General features: G+C 40.1%; 1 pseudogene; it reads left to right on the top strand.

Annotated features, from left to right (window-relative positions):
* The first annotated feature begins 3,484 nt into the window (after positions 1-3,484).
* LOC110564513 (cytochrome c oxidase subunit 6C-2-like) lies at positions 3,485-5,925 on the top strand (annotated as a pseudogene).
* Positions 5,926-17,948: the final 12,023 nt, after the last annotated feature.

Genomic DNA, 17,948 nt, shown 5'->3' on the forward strand with positions numbered 1-17,948 from the left:
CAAGTCAGCTAAACCAATGGTTCAGTGACTCGGCTAAACCAGTGGCACATGAGTTTCAGGAAGCCACATCTCTCTACCACCTTCCACCTCCACCATCAAACACTGGCTTGCAGGCTTGAGTCACTGTGTACAGCTTTTTGTCTTAATATGGGCTGCAGGAATCAGAACCCAAGTCCTCAGGCTTTGCATGGCAGACACTTCAATGACTGCACCAAGCTCCCAAAACACATTTTTAAAATATGCTCTTTGCATACAAGACCCATTTTGGGTGGAAGGTTTTATGCGTGGGTTGATGTCTCCCTCCCTCATCTAGGAGTCTCACCTGCCTACAGGAGGTGCCAACTTTATGCTTCTTAACATCTGTTGCTTGGTCACCCCCATAGAGTCCCAGGAAACTCTACTTTCTCAGTGATGATCCCACCAACACCAATTTTTATTCTTTCTCCCAGTTCTTCTCCTCGCTCTCCCCCATTTTCTTCTTTCTGCCTACCTGATCCTCATTCCCGTTATCCTTCCCATCCCATCTCCCGCCCAGTTGCCTCCCTCCATCTACTTTGGATATCTATTGTACTTCCTGTTCTGAGTGAGATTCAAGCATCTTCCCTTGGGCTCTTCTTGTCTTCTTTGAGTATGTTTATCCTGTATTATATAGCTAATATCTACTTACAAGTGAGTACATACTACATGTATTTTTCTGGATCTGGGTTACCTAGTTACCTATCAATCAAGATGGTCTTTTCTACTTCAAGATTTCTTTGTTTTAATAGCTGAGTAGTATTCCATTCTGCAAATGTACCACATTTCCTTTATTCATTGACTGGGCAACCTAGATGTTGATGGACATCTAGGTTGCTTCCAGTTTCCAGCTATTATGGATAAGGTTGCAATGAACAGAGTTGAGCAAGTATCCTTGTGGTAAGGTGGAACATCTGTTAGGTATATGCCCAGGAGTGATATGTCTAGGTCTTGAAGTAGATATATTTCCAGTTTTCTGAGAAACCTCCAGATTTATTTCCATAGAGGATGAACAAGTGTGCACTCCCACCAGCAATGGTACAAAGATAAAGGTGGCACAGATATTGAGGGAATGGCAAAACAGTGACTGACCCATTTTGAGACCCACCCCACATGAGAGGACCGACCACTGTCACTATTATTAATGATACTCCATTGTGCTTGCAGACAGGAATCTAATATAACTGTTTTCTGAGAGGCTTTTCCAGGCAGCTGAAGGAGACAAATGCAGAGACCCAAGGCTAAGCAATGACCCAAGCTGGAGGAGTGCTGTGGAAGAGTGAGAGGAAGGATTTGGGGAGTCAGAGTGGTCAAGGACACCACAAGAAGACTTACAGAGTAATCTACCCTGTGTAAATGAGAGCTCACAGAGACTGAAGCACCCACCAAAGAGCTTGCATTGTCTGAGCCTAGATCCCCTACACAAATGTAACAAATGTGCAGCTTGGTCATTATGTGGGTCCCCTAACAATAGGAGTAGGATCTGTCTCTGAATCTGTTGCCTACTACTGGGTCACTTTCCCCTAACTGGGCTGCCTTGTCACTCTCTGGTGGGAGAGGATGTGCTGAGTACATGCCAGGGTGGATTGGCCCCAATTGAGGGACCCTTCCATTTCTGGGAGAAAGGAAAAGGGGGATGGGAGAATGTTGTGTGTCGGGGTGGGACTGTGAGGAGAGGAGAGGGGGGCTTAGATCTGGATGTAAAGTGATAGATAGATAGATAGATAGATAGATAACCAAAAAGTAGTTCACCTTAAAAATATTTGCCTCATGAATTTTGAACTTCTATAAAGAACAAAAATTTTTCAAAAAATGTGTTCTATTCGTTCACTAGCTTGACACTGAACAACTGATTGAAGATTATTTGTTAGTACAATTGGTGGTGCCCTAGCTCAGCAGATGGGCACCAGTAATTATTCAGCCACATAAAGTACAGAAAATTGAGGTGGATAATGCATTTAAGTTAAGATATTCTTGATGAAGCAGTAGGAACCATTAATGTTATTAAATCTCTGTCCTTTAAGAACATTTTTAAGGACTATGTATTACCACAGAGAGGCTACAGTGTTTTCCTTTGTAATGAAGCAGAATGGTCACCTCCAGAAAAGAAAAGAATGCAGCTTTCAACTTAGTAACGTTTTTATGTGAAAGAGTGAAAGACAAGCAAATAAGAGTTTTTCAAAGTTTGGGTATTTGGTGGAAAATGTCTTCATGGTGAACGAAGTAAGCCTTCTGGGCTTGACATGTGAAGAGAAAGGACAAGCTAGATGTGTGCCCTTGAGAGAATGAGAGCTTCAAGATAAATTGAGATTTTGAGATTTTGATTTTTTTTTTCATCTGGAACATGCATCTCTCCAATGGTTTAGTCTTTTCTTATGAGTTTGTATTGGCCTTCTTTGATGTTCTGATCCTCAAAAGCAAAATGTGGCAATATTTGAAAGAATCCCCATTGGGTCAGGACATTCCAAATAACAACTCAAAGTGTTGTAAAATTATTCATGGGGAAAGAAACCCACTCAGAATACAAAACAAACTAACAAATTCTAATATGATGCAGGAGAACAGATGGTTACTTTGTATAACGTAGTGCCCTCTAAAAACATGTCCAAGTCTGACTTCCCAGAGCTTGAGCATAAATTAAACTTACATGATTTTTCAAAATGTGAATTAATATCCAAACAAACACTATTAAGACTCTGAGGGACTGAGGTTTAAAGGGTAAGAACATTAGCTGTAAGAATCTGACCGCCCAAGGTCCATCTCTAGAACCCACTCTATAATCTGGATGCAGTGGTGCACATCTGCAGTCCCAGAGCTCACGCAGAAATGGGAGATGAAGGCAGGACAATCACCTAGAAGACCAACAGCCGTTAGCCTGTGGTGGGCAGTAAAGCAGCAGAAACGATGAGTGAGAGCCTGCTTCTACAAGCTGAATCCCCAAAGTTGTAGTATGACCTCCACATGCATGCCTGCACAAACATGCGCGTGCACACACACACACACACACACACACACACACACACACACCACATACACCAAAAAGAGTGGGACAGGATAAGGGCTGAAGAAGAAGCAACATAGCCACAAAGCAGAGGCTAGAGTAGTGCAGCCACAATATGGCAACCCAAAATGAAAGGGACCTAGAAAAAACAAAACAAAACAACAACAAAAACTCTCATAAAACCTTGGGAAATTATTGCCCCATGAACTACATGAGCTCAGCCTTCTTCTCTCCAGAACTATGGAAGAATAAATTTCTATTGCAAATTTACAACTTGTATTGATGTGTTGCTATGATAATCAGAGGCTAGTGCAATATAGTTTCAAAATCCACATTGCAACAGACCTCTGAAAGAATCACCGCGTTCTCATTGAGCTTTAGTGTTTTCAGCAGAAGAGAGAAAACTAGGCTGCTCCCAGTTCCAGTCAGGTGGAACATGGTTTCCATCAACGTCCCCTGAAACAAGAGATGGCGGGAGCACTGCAGAAGCAGATGTGAGACTGTAGCTATAGCCCACTCAGCTACTGAAGATGTTTATACAAACATAATCCTCAGTAACTACTCTTTATTTTGAAAATACTCATTTATTTCAAATATAATATTTAGTTTTCAAACAATGTTTACGTTAATTATTGTCTAACACTTATTTTTTAATAAGTCTAATATATAGACACATAATGTAATCAATTACATTTTAGATTTCATCAGTTTTAGGGATTTTTTTTTTATTTTTGTGTTTTTGTTTGTTCTCTTAGGCTTTGGTTTTGATTTTTGAGATAGGGTGTCACTACGCAGTTCTGGCTCTCCGGTCATTCACTGTGTAGACTAAGATGTCTCAAACTCACAGATATCTTCCTGCCTCTGCCTCCCAAGTGCTAAGATTAAAGGCATGCAGCACCATGCCTGGCTTCAGTTGTGATTTGTAATACAGTAAATATTAAGAAATATTACCCATAAAGAGTATTTCCAGAATCTTTTATTATTTTGAGTATACAGAAGCTCTAAAAACAAAAAAAAACTGTATTCAACAATTTATTATAATTAGAAAACCTTACATTACACATTCATAAAAGTTATCTTTGATAAAAAAAACTCCTCTCTATAAATTCAAAAACTTTACTTCCTTCATAACCAGAAAATTTGAACACAGGGGTCTTCCCAGAGACTCATACTCCAACCAAGTACCAGGCACGGAGATAACCTAGAACCCCCGCACAGATGTAGCCCATGGCAGTTCAGTGTCCAAGTGGGTTACATAGTAATGGGAAGAGGGACTGCCTCTGAAATAATCTGATTGGCCTGCTCTTTGATCACCTCCCTCTCAGGGGAGAGCAGCCTTACCAGGCCACAGAAGATGACAATGCAGCCACTCTTGATGAGATCTGATAGACTTAAGATCAGAAGGAAGGAGAGGGGGACCTCCCCTATCAGTGGATTGGGGAGGGGCATGTGTGAAGAGGGAGGAGGGAAGGTGGGATTAGGAGGGGAGGAGGGGAGTTTATGGGGGGATACAAAGTGAATAAAGTGTAATTAATATTAAAAAAGAATCATTTGGTGGCACAAGCCTTTAATACTAGCACTCTAGAGGCAGAGGCAAGTGAATCTCTACGAGTTTGGGGCCAGCAGAAGGAGAAAAAGGAAGAGTCATCATCATCATCATCATCATCATCATCATCATCATCATCATCATCATGATTTGAGAGTGGGGCAGGTGGCTCAGCAGGCTTAGAATGCTGCTACAAACATAAGCCCATGTCTTTAGGGGTGTCATCAGGAGAGTTGTTTGGGCTTGCTGGCTACCAACATAGCTCCACAGACAGACCCTGTCCCAGGCAATAAGAGAGAGATGAGGAAAAAGAGGACATTGATTGCCAGCTCATAAGCACATTTTTTTTAGTTATTGAATTTTTTAGTGTTTTAATTCTTTTTTTATTATTAATTACATTTTATTCATTTTGTATCCACCCATAAGCCCCTCCCTCCTCCCCTCCCAGTCCTACCCTTCTTCCCCTTTCTGCATGCATGCCCCTCTCCAAGTCCACTCATAGGGGAGGTCTTCCTCTCCTTCTTTCTGATCTTAGACTATCAGTTCTCATCAGAAGTGGCTGCATTGTCATCTTCTGTGGCCTGGTAAGGCCGCTCCCCCCTCAGCGGGAGGTGATGGCCAACTGTCGGTCAGAGTGAATGGAATTTTATGTAAGAAGTGGGAAATAGCAAGAGCTGGAGAGGACAGGGACTCCACAAAGAGAGCAACAGAACAAGAAAATTTGAACACAGGGAACTTCGCAGAGACTCATACTCCAACCAAAGACTATTCATAGAGATAACCTAGAACCCCTGCACAGATGTAGCCCATGGCAGTTCAGTGTCCAAGTGGGTTACATAGTAATGGGAAGAAGGACTGCATCTGACATAATCTGATTGGTCTGCTCTTTGATCATAAGCACATTTTAAAAGTGAATGTATTGTGAAATCCGGGAGACTCTTTAAAGATTAATGAGCCAAGGGCAACCGAAGAAAGCTGGAAAAGAACACACCAATTGGATGTCCAGTGCCAAATGGTCAGCACTGAAAATATACATATGAGGGACCTTATATGGGTTTTGTGGGTTATATTAGAAATATGTATGTAGTCTCTGTTTCTCTGAGAACCAGCAAGGATGTGAATGTAGAGGGCATTCACTATCGTTAGGTCCAGTGCGTTGCTGAAACTTCAGATGCGTGGTCCTCTTGCCAAGCTCAGGCTCATTGTTGGCACATTCACTGTGGCCCTGCGAGTTTCTGCTTCCTAGAAGTTTGGTGTGGCTGAACGTAAAAGGAGGGCCAATGCAGATTTCTACAGAAATCATGATTCCATGAAAGAGTTTGAAGAGCTGAGGAAGGCTGGTGTCTTTCAGGGTGCGAAGTGATTTCAGAATCCAAAGAATTCTTTGGCCCAAATGCTTTTTCAGGTTCTAAGGAGATGATCATGTGTTTTTTTCAAAGAAGATGCTGAGACTCAGGGCCATTTTTTGGGCAGAGTGCAGGAATTCTTATGGAGGAAGAGAGGGGTGGAATTAGAAAGAAATGGAGGCCACAGGAGCCCCACAAGGAGACCAACAAAACGAAAAGATCTGTGCCCAGGAGGTCCCTGCAGAGACTGATGTACCAACAGAGGACCATGCATAGAGAGGACCTAGACCCCCTTCTCAGATGTGGCCCATTGGCAACTCAGTCTCCATGTGGGTTCCTGAGTAAGGGGAACTTGGACTATCTCTGTCTTGAACTTGATTGCCTGCTCTTTGATCACTCACCCCTGGAGATGCAGCCTTGCCAGGCCACAGGGAAAGAGGATCCAGGCAGTCCTGATGAGATTTAACAAGCTATGGGCAGATGTCAATAGTGAGGACTCCCCCTTTCAGTGGACTAGGGGAAGTGGATGGGGGGGAAGAAGAAGGGAAGGTGGAACTGGGAGAAGTTGAGGGAGGGGGCTTCAGTCAGGATATATAATGTATAAATTGTAAAAAAAAATAAACACGAGGGGGACAAAAACGATTCTGTGTATTGCGTCCCACAGAAGTTCCTCACTGTCCTCTGTCCCTGTACTATGAAACATGAACATGTGTGTAAATTAATTTACTCTTAATTAACAATTATCTTGACAAAAATATTTGCATGTTCATATACATGCAATAAAATTTAGTGAAAAAGAGGTTGGGGGTTGGAGAGGGTTTGGAGGAAGAAAATGAAAAAAAAAGAAGCAAGAAATTTAGTAATTATATTACCTCCAAAACTAAAAAACAAAATACTTTTGTCTGTTGCCTGGGCTATTTTTTCTTAATCATTGAATTATAAAGTGATTATCTTTCAAATGTTGTTATCATTTATATTTTCAAAACATAAATCCTATTTGTAATAATTGTGTATTTTATGTTGAGAATGTAAACAAAAGTACATAGCCAAAAATTCGACTAAAAATAGATTAAAGACTTAATAATATAACAACTCCAAAGATCCTTGACTTGTTCTTGACCATGATTTTCTTGATTAGCATACCACTAGCTCAAGGAACAAGAACAAAATAAACAAGTAGTGTTACATTATATATAAAATATTCTGCACAGCAAAGAAAATAACCAACAACATGTAAGGGCAAAGCAGGGATTAGGAAAGAAAATTTGCAAATCGTGTATCAAAAAAACTGGTTTAAACATAAAAATAACTCAGACAGCAACAGCATAATAATAATGATGGCAGTGTTGCTGATGCTGATGGTACTAATACAAAGGGCAAAATGTTGAGCAGGTACTTTTTTCAAAAACAATGGAAAAATAGCCAACATTTAAAAAGTACTCACCACTAATTACCAGGGAAATTTAAGTCACAACAGCATTTAAATATCATTTTACACCTATGGAACCTCTTTTACTTAAATGGCAAAATAACAACCATTAGAATCATATGAAGCAAAGAGATCCCTGAATATTGAATACAAAAATGCTATCGGTTGGTACTACCATTAAACAGCCTACAGGTTTTTTCAAAATTTTAAAAATAAAATTATTTTGTGGTTCACCAACCCCTTCCTCTGGATTTGAAATTGAATAAAATCAGTAGTTTATAAATATCTATCTATCTATCTACATTAATGTTCATTACAACATCATTCACAATAGTTAAGATGTGAAAATAGCCTATATCCATGAGTTGATGAACAGTTAAAACACTGTGGCATAAACATTTATATAGACAGATACATATTTACAAATATATCCATTTAATTATATATACAAACCCATATGCTCATACATAAAATAAACATCATTTGCCATAAAACGAAGGCATAACACCATTTGTAATAACATATTTATATGGAAGACTCTATGCTATGTGAGTAAGTCAGAAAGAAAAAAATATTCAGAAATGAAAAGTAGACTTGTGGTTACCAGAGATCTGGTATAATGAGCTATGGTCTAACAGTACAAAGTTGCAGTTGGATACAATGTAGAAACCAAATGTACAGCACAGTGAGGACACCTAGAACAGTTTAGTTCTGAGAATCTGTAGAGAGCTACATTCAAGTGTTATCATGAATAGAAATGGTAACTAAATGACCTATAGAAAGTGTTGTAATCAATTATGACAATTATTTCACTATGTCTATGTAAATCAAATCACATGTACTGTAAATACAAACTACAAAAAATTAATAAAGTCAATATGGAGGATTAATCAGGCTATTGTAAAGGCGTTAGACAAAAATCGGGACAATTACTATTTATTTGCCAAGATGAAACACAGTAAAACCACGGAGAACATCGGAAGGAGAGCCGTCTTAGTCACCATTGCTGTGAAGAGACACCGAGGCCATGGCAATGCTTAACAGAGAAAGCATTTAATTGGGAGGTCGCTTAGTTTTAAAGGCTAATTCTATTACCACCATGCTGTGTAGCATCGTGGCACACAAGCAGAGATGGTGCTAGAGAAGGTGAGAGTTCTGCATCATGATCCACAGGAAGCAGGAAGAGAGGCACTGGGCCTGGCGTGGGCTTTTGAAACTTCAAAGACTATTCCAGGTGACGCCCTTCCTCCAACAAGACCACACCCCCCAACCTTTCTAATCATTTTGAAAGTTCAACTTGGTAGTAACAACTGTCTTCAAATGTATAAGCCCAGAGGGCCACTCTTATTCAACCGCAGTAAGAGTTAAACAAAGAGATAATGCACATCCCCGGAAGGATGGACCAGCTCTGTTTATAAGCGGATTAGACACTGTCATGAGTAACTTGTGAAGAGACATGCAGAAGCCACAATGTTCTCAGGGCCTAGTTTTACAAGTTACATCATTAATTTTTCAATGTAATACTTATAACAAAGGTCAGTGTTATTCCGTATGAAATAAAATTATGTATTTGGAGGTACAAATACAGGAGACAAAGATCAGTGGCACCATTTCAAAGAGTAACTATAAACTTGTCATTTTATTCCTTCTCACCTACTATATTTACCACCAAACATCCCTCCCTGGTTTTGATACCAAGCTCTTCCAATATTTGTTACACTTTTTTCGTCTCCAATTACTTATAATCCCATTTACCATCTTTTGCAGTACCTATTACCCCATATGAATTACTTTTGAAGGTTACAAGTGATCTGTTCCTGCTAAATTTATGGCCTTGACCTTCCTTTTATTCTACCACATTTATACAGTTTGCTGCTATGAGGTACCCCCTCACGTATTTCTCTATTCCTTTAGCATTTTTGATGAGTGTTTGAGGGCCTCACCAATCTATCCTCAACCATTTGTCCTCATCTCTACCATTGTTCTAAATGGGTGGTGTTCTTTGAGTTAACCCTCTGTATTTGCTACTACAGTGTGAATGGTTGATACATATTTTCTGCTTCAACCTTGGCATGTGTTATCAGACCACTAATAAATCTGTTTTCTTTTCTGTCAAGCAAAGTGTTTCTTTTCTGGGTTGCTACATATGTAGCCATTCTCTATAAGAAAGTCTCTATTTGTTTATTTATTTATTTACTTACTTACTTAGAGTTTATTCACTTAGTATGCCAGCTGTAGCCTCCTTCCTAGTCCCCTCCCAATCCCACCCTTCCTCTCTCTTCTTCCCCTATGCCCCTCCCCTCAGTCCACTGATAGGGGAGATCTGCATCATCTTCCTCTGTGGCCTCTTAAGGCTGTTCCTCCCTCAGGGGCAGGTGATCAAAGAGTCAGCCCATGAGTTCATGTTAGAGACAGCCCCTGCTCCCCTTACTAGGGAACCCACTTGGACACTGAGCTGCCATGGGCTACATCAGTGCAGGGGTCCTAGTTAATCTCCATGCATGGTCCTTGGTTGGAGTATCAGTCTAAGAAAAGATCCCTGTGCCCAGATTTCTTGGTTCTGTTGCTCTCCTTGTGGAGTTACTATCCCCTCCAAGTCTTTCTATCTCCCCCTTCTTTCATAAGATTTGCTGCACTCTGCCCAAGAAAGTCTCAATCCCCTTTTTCTTTAATACCTTTTAGAATAATTAACCTTATCTTTCCCATTTCAACTGTCATATCCCTACTGTAAGCAATTATTGCCTCCCAAGTAGCTTTTAAATCCATTCATCTCTAACATGGCCTTTGTCTCTTCTCTGATCCAATTGTCATGTATTTTCATGTTACTTAGGCCTCAGAGATTTTTATTTAATTTTTTAATATTAGTTACAGTTTATTAACTTTGTGTCCTAGCTGTATCCCCCCCTCCCAATCCTACCCTCCCTCCCTCCCTCCCTCCCTCATCTCCTCCCTGCCCCTTTCCAAGTCCACTGATAGAGGAGGACCTCCTCCCCTTTCATCTGACCCTGGTTTATCAGGTATCTTCAGGACTGGCTGCAAAGTCCTCCTCTGTGGCCTAGCAGGGCTACTCCTCTTTTGGGGGGTGGGGAGGTCAAAGAGCCTGCCATTGAGTTCATGTCAGAAATAGTCCCTGTTCCCCTTGCTGGGACTAAAGAAATTAAAAAGCAACAAATCAAGCAATCAGATTAAAAAATGGGGTACAGAGCTAAACAGAGAATTCTCAGTAGAGGAATACAGAATGGCAGAAAAACACTTAAAGAGATGCTCAATGTCCTTAGCCATCAGAGAGATGCAAATCAAAATGGCCCTGAGATTTTACCTTACACCCATCAGAATGGCTAAGATCAAAAACTCAAGTGACAACACATGCTGGAGAGGTTGTGGAGAAAGGGGAACCCTCCTCCATTGCTGGTGGGAATGAAAACTTGTACAGAGATTTCTTTTATCTTTTAATTTCCAGAACAGATGAGCTATTATCAGCTGTCACTTTCAAATATAAACTCTTTATGGTGCCTTTCAGGATACTTAACGTTTTGCTATTTAGTTGCCATGCCTAAGTTCTTATATTCTTTTTTTTTAAGTTTGTACTTAAGTAGTTTTATTTCTTTTAAATTTAATTTTATTTATATTTAGTTATTACAATTTATTCACTTCGTATCCCCACTGCAGCCCCTCCCTCTTCTCTTCCCAGCCCTACCCACCCTTCCTCTTCTCCCCCTATGCCCTTTCTCTAGTCCCCTGATAGGGGATCTCTTCCCCTTCTATCTTATTCTAGCTTATCAGGTCTTAGCAAACCTGGCTGCATCACCTTCCTCTTTATATTCTCTATTTTACATATCTTGGATTTTCTTCAAGAGGGAAGCTCCCTACAGTCATCAGATCCACACAGAAAATTCCAGTTTTATCTTTCTAAATATCAATTTACCCATAAAATATCCTTGTTTATCTTTTCTGTCCTGTCAGTTTTGTAGGTAAATTCCACAATATCACTGAGGCCTTTTGGAACAATTATTCTTCCTACTAAGCTTTCAGTTGTTCAGTTCCTAATGTTTAATCAGGCACCTGCAGCCTGGATTCTCTATGTTATACTTCTTTCCCATTAACACTGCAACGTAAGCTTTAAACATTTTAATTGCATGAGTACTTTGCCTGCATGTATGTTTCTGCATCACTTGCCTGCCTAGTGCCCAAAGAGTGGAAAAGCAGGTCTCAGGTTCCCCAGGAAATGAAGTTGAAAATGGTTGTAGTTGCCCTGTTGGTCCTAAGAATTGAACCCCAGCACTCCGGAACAACAGGCAGTACTCTTAACTTCTGAGCCATGTCTCCAAGCCCTCGCATTTGTATTTTTTATTTCATTTCTTTTAAAACATCTGAAATGTCTGCAAATAATATGTTGGGACCATGAATAAATATTTATTGGTTAACTGAGTGAGAAAAATAACTCAAAAATTTCCATTTGGTAGAATGACTACAGGCAAACAACTCCTGAAAATATATTATTTTAAAATGTCTTTTCTCCATGTGTCAAGGAAGAAAAAAAATGACTGTCTCCTAGCATAGCCATACTTAGCTCCTAAAGCATAGGTAAAATCCGAAAGACAGAGTTGCAAAAAGGTACAACTGTTTAAATAAAAAGACAGACAGATCAAGTAATTGCTTCATTTTGCAAGTTCAGAAAAAAAAAATTACACCCATTCCAAAAGTAATTTGATAATTTCAACAGCTGGAAAACAATTACGGGGGGAAAAAAGCAATAAGCTGTTGCTGGGATTTATTAAAAGGAAGAAAGAAATTCTGTAAAATCAAAATGTAGGAGAAAAACCTACAGGACATGTGAATAACAGGAAAAAATATCAGTCTGGGTAATTCTATTACTGAAATAACATGATTTTCCTAAACCCAGGATATTAAAGATTAGCATGACCACAAACAGCTATAACTCTCTTAGGAAAGAGGATACTGTAGTCCCCCCAAAGCCTCACAGCTTGCTGAACCTTCCTTTAGAGGCAGTATTATGTCTTGAAGCAGCAGGAAGCCCCACAGTGGGAGCTGCATTCTGACTGAGTGACCTTAGGCAAGGCTGCTAACCTCGGGGAAATTTACTTACCTCATGGGGCTAAGGCACAAATTAAATGAGATTACAGGCCCCATAGAGCCTGGTGTGAAATCTGGTGCCTGCTGGTCAATACAGCTCAGTCTCCTTCCATCCTGCTGGAAGGATCAAGACAGAGTAAGAAGGAGGATAAATGTGGGAGAGGGGAGGACGAAATTATGGCGGCAGCTCAGAGACTCTTTATGCTATGGCAACCTGAAAGATAACTCAGTCACCGCCCTGTCCTTGTCACTCTGTTGATAAAATTCCTGAGTTTTTATCAGCAGCCAGAGAGGGGTAGTTTGGAGTTATTATTTATTGGTGATTAAAATACACTTACATAAATTTTCCCTTCCCTTTCCCTCCACCAATCCCTCCCTTGTACAGCCCTATCTTATGCCTGTGCCCTGATTGGTTTTTGCTTTTGTGTGCAAGCAAGAGTTAGCAGGGAAGAACTCCAGTTGAGTATATGCTTCCTTTAGATTGCCTTAGGCAAGTCTGCAGAGCGTTTCTCTTGATTAATGATTGATTGCTATGGGAGGGCCTAGCCCACTGGGCATGGTGGCCATACTGAACAGGTGGTCCTAAGTTGTTTAAGAAACAGGCTGATGGAGACATGAGGAGCAAGCCAGTTTTTCTGTTACTTCTGTTTCAGTCCCCTCCACTAGTCCAGCTTTGATCTCCTTCAGTGATGGATGGTTACGTGGAAGGGTAAGATGAAATAAGCCCTTCCACAAGTTATTTTTGCTCATGATCTTTATTACAGAAATGGAAACCTAAGTAAGACACACTGCCTTGTTCACTCTAAAAATCATGGCTTCTTTTTCTTTAGTTATTATTGAGCATGTACAAACACACACACACACACACACACATATAAATGTTCATTCCTCTGGTTATAAATACTGTAGTATACTTAGTGTTTGTTTTTCTTCTTTCAAAATATTCATTTATGCTATAGGTATACTCTTTATTTCAGGTGTTCCTGGTAAATTATGGTGAAGCCTTTTAATGTGTATATCCTCTTAAAGCATGCAAACAGATTGCGTTTCAGACAAACACATGCGTTTAGGGATGTAACTGTTGGGATTCAGACCTAGAAAAAGCAGCTGAGGTGCCCTTATCAAATCTGACCTGCCCTCTAGGTTCTCCCAGCATCCCTCAGCTCACACATGTTACAAGGCCTGGCTGGCCTATGCTGCACTCTGCCCTGAACTTTCCAGCCCAGAAGTTGGGGCTTCTCCTCACCTAGAAGCTCTTCCCTACATAATCCAGAGAATTTAGTCTCTCTCTCTCTCTCTCTCTCTCTCTCTCTCTCTCTCTCTCTCTCTCTGCTTGGGCTTTTCCTCTTTGCACTCTCCCACTACCCTGGTTGCTTTTCTGTTTCCCTATGCATGACAGCTTCCCTGATCCTGTTCCTTGAGACCAGTGAACCCACCCTATAGCTGCCCACAATAAACCTGAATTTATATACTCTAATTTGGCTTGAATTGGCTCATTTCATGGAGAAATACTTATCAGTAATTAAGACTATTTTTGAGTGCAAGATACATGCACCTGTTGTGCTTTCTGGAGCGCAGTTTCTAGAGCAGAGCAGTCCTTTAATGAAAGACTTTTCTCTGAGTGGAAGCAACTCCAGAATACATAATAGAGGGCTGCAAAGACAGGCCAGTGTGCAGCCCAACAAAGCCATGTGCACACCCTGGGCTTTTTTTTCCAAGTTCTGAAAAGAATTTTTAAAAAAATGCTAAAAGCTACAGAGCACTCCATTCCAAGGTTATTTGATTAAAATGAACACAGCACCACAGATTACCCATTTAGAGGCTTTTCACCTAACCTAGAAGAGACAGCTCCTCTGTTACTCAGGCTCACAGCTGAACTGAAGTGACAGTCATATAACATCTTGCTGGGGTGCCTTCACTGCTACCACTCTTCAGCGCTTGGAGTAATTGCAGTAAGGTACATCAGTGATAAAAATTATTCCAAATCATTTCAAAAAATCCTACGTCCTTAAACAGGCTGGCAACTGAAAAGGCACATAGTTTGAAAGCAGCCAACATACAGACATTCCCATTACAGCAGGGAAACAAAGTTCTAAAGCTGTGAGAAGACACACGATTATTTATCAACCCATTATAGAAAACTTACAGGCTCAGAGAATTGTGTCGCGGTGAACAGAGGCCTCGCTTCTATAAAACCTTACTTTATGCGTCAGCTCCAGTACCCTTCATCCAACCTCGCTGAAGTCCATCATACTCCCCCTGCCTCCCAAGTATCCCCGCAAATATTCTCATCACACATTTGACAAAATAAACTGCCAAATAATAAAAGCATGGGGAGGTTCTGTTGTGAGGAATTACTTTGTGATGAAAATCTAAGGCACATAAAATGTTCACTTACTGCAAAGTTTGTTTTATTTACAACACAGAGAACAGCAAAACTAGTCTATTTAGATACATGAAATCGGCTGCACTAGCGATTAGGACACACTGGGGATTAGAGACAGTTAAGATGGCTCTGCTCAGACTGTGTGACTCATTTCAGGACAAAAAAGGCTTGTACTGGAAAAACGATTCAATTTTTCTAACAGTGGATCAAATGATTATTTTTGTGTTCCTTCTGTATTTGAACATCAAAATTTTTCTGACTATTCCTTGATTCCCTTTGACTTAGTGATTTGAAATTTTTCTTTCTGCTCTGTTTTCAGTTTTTATTTATATTATAATAAACAAAACCCACGAGTGTTAAATGGTCGGCTTGATGATCTTTGGAAATTATATACTATCTTATAATTGATATCCAAAGAAACCTACGCAAGGTGTAGTCACCATTCATATGAGAATACAAACCAAAAATCACCTGGAATTCTGGTTACTTCTATCTCTCTACCATAGTAATTATGAAAGTTCTGTCACCTTTGTCTATAGCTCATTTTCACAGGAAGGATCTCACAGCATTTATCATTTTATATATAGTATCTCTTATTTAATGTGACATACATTGCTAAACATGTCATTCTGTATACTTGTAGTTTTAAAACATGCTAAGTAACCTTCTACAATATGTCTACCAATTCTAGCCTCACACTTTTGGGTTATGTATGTCTTAGTTATTACAATAATGTTTAATGACTATTTCTCTCCAAGTCATAATCAGTATCTGTTACAAGTCTTTGTGGGTCATATATTTAATTTTTTTAAGAAACTGGCCAGCAGTTCTCTCTAAGGATTTTTCTTATCACTTTACACTGCAGAGATTAGCGATGTATGAGTTCCTGTCACTACACATCCTCACCAACGTTGGATGTTTTCAGTCATCCCAGCTGTCATTTGGTGGAATCTTATTGGTTTAGTTTGCACAGCCTTACAGCCAATGATGTGCAAACCTTTTCTGTTGTGCTTACTGTTCCTTCACAGATAATCTTTTATAAATGTGAAATGTGCACATTACACTCCTTATTTCTTGAGAATAATTCACGCTATAAAACCAAGACTTCTTCCAATTCATAATCCTCCTGCCTCAGAGCTTTAGTTATAGGTAGGTAAGACCACACCCTGAGTTTCACATATATTGCAGTTGGGTTGCCATTTCATAATTTATAAGTAGTAATATTTTATATATTCAGTATAAAAGTCTATTTTAGATATTGTGTAAATTTTATTACCCATTTTGTGGCTTATTTACTCATTTTAATGGAGACTTCATAAATAAAAATTTTAAGTTTTGCCTAAATCCAATAATTAACTTCATGTATTTATTGTTGGATCATTTTTGTGTGTGTGTGCTGTATGATAAATCTTTTCCTATCCTAAGGTCATGAAGATATGTTTTCATCTGGTTATAGAAAATGTATGAATCTTATTTGCATTTGTGCCCATGGTCTACTCAGAATTCACGTCTTGAGATTTAAGCATCCTCCCTAGGGTCCTCCTTAGTATTTAGCTTCTTTAGGTCTGTAGATGGCTGTCCTATATTATACAGCTAATATCTGCTTATTGGTGAGTGTATACCAGGCCTGTCTTTCTGTTTCTGGGTTACCTAACTGAGGATGATCTCTTCTAGTTCCATCCATTTGCCTGCAAATTTCATGATCTCATTCAGAATGGCAAACAGGATAGACACCAGAAACAGTGGAAGAGAGGAAATAGGATGGGTGTCTACTACAGGAGAGCCCTCTGAGAAGATGCACCCACCAGGGGATCAAAGCAGATGTGAGATTCAGGGCCAAAATCTAGGCAGAGTGCTGGAAGTCTTATAGAGGAAGAGAGGGATGGGATTAGAGAGACATGGAGAGAACAGGAGACCAACAAAACTAAAAGATCTGAGCCCAAGGGTTCTTGCAGAGACTGATGAACCAACAGAGGACCATGCATGGTAAGGACCTAAACCCCCTGCTCAGATGTGGCCAATTGGTAAGGCTGCTTCCCTCTCATGGGGAGGTGATCAAAGAGCAGGCCAATCAGTTCATGTCAGAGACAGTCCCTCTTCCCATTACTATGTAACCCACTTGGACACCAAACTGCCATGGGCTACATCTGTGCAGGGGTAGCCTGCATGTGGATCTCTGAGGGAGGGCATCAGGGGCTGCCTCTCTCATGAACTCAGTTGATTCTCTCTGATCACTCGCCACTGATGATGCAGCCCTGCCAGGCCACAGAGGAAGAGGATCCAAGCAGTCCTGATGAAACTTAACAAGCTATGGGCAGATGGTGATATTAGAGAACTCCCCCTTTCAGTGGACTAGGAAAGGGGATGAGGGGAAGAGGAATGGAGGGTGAGACTGGGGGAGTTGAGGGAGGAGGCTTCAATTGAGTTATATGATGAATAAATTGTGAAGAAAAAATAAAGAATTCACGTCATACACAAGGAGTCATGTCACAGTATCTACCTGATACATATCAAGTTGCTCCCAAAACATTTTTTAAAAAGACTCCTAGACATATATCCAAAAAAGGCTCAAGTACACAATAAGGATATTTGCTCAACCATGTTTGTAGCAGCTTTATTTGCAATAGTCAGAAGCTGGAAACAACCCAGATGCCCCTCAACTGAAGAATGAATGCAGAAATTGTGGTACATCTACACAATGGAATATTACTAACCAGTGAAAAATAAGGAAATCATGAAATTTGCAGGTAAATGGTGTGACCTGGAAAGAATCATCCTGAGTGAGCTGTTCCAGAAGCAGAAAGACACACACGGTATATACTCACTCATATAGACATATAACATAGGATAAACCTACTAAAATCTGTACATCTAATGAAACTAATCAAGAGGGAGGACTCTGACTAAAACGCTCAATTCCAATCCCGAAAGGCAAAGAGGATAAACATCAGAAGAAGAAGAAAACAGGAAACAAGTTAGGAACCTGCCACAGAGGGCCTCTGAAAGACTCTACCCTGCAGACTATCAAAGCAGATCCGAAGACTTTTGGCCAACTGTTGGGCAGAGTGCATGGAATCTTATGTAAGAAGTGGGAAATGGTAAGATCTGGAGAGGACAGGAACTCCACAAGG

This window comes from Meriones unguiculatus, chromosome 21 (assembly GCF_030254825.1).
Source record: "Meriones unguiculatus strain TT.TT164.6M chromosome 21, Bangor_MerUng_6.1, whole genome shotgun sequence".
Taxonomy (NCBI): domain Eukaryota; kingdom Metazoa; phylum Chordata; class Mammalia; order Rodentia; family Muridae; genus Meriones; species Meriones unguiculatus.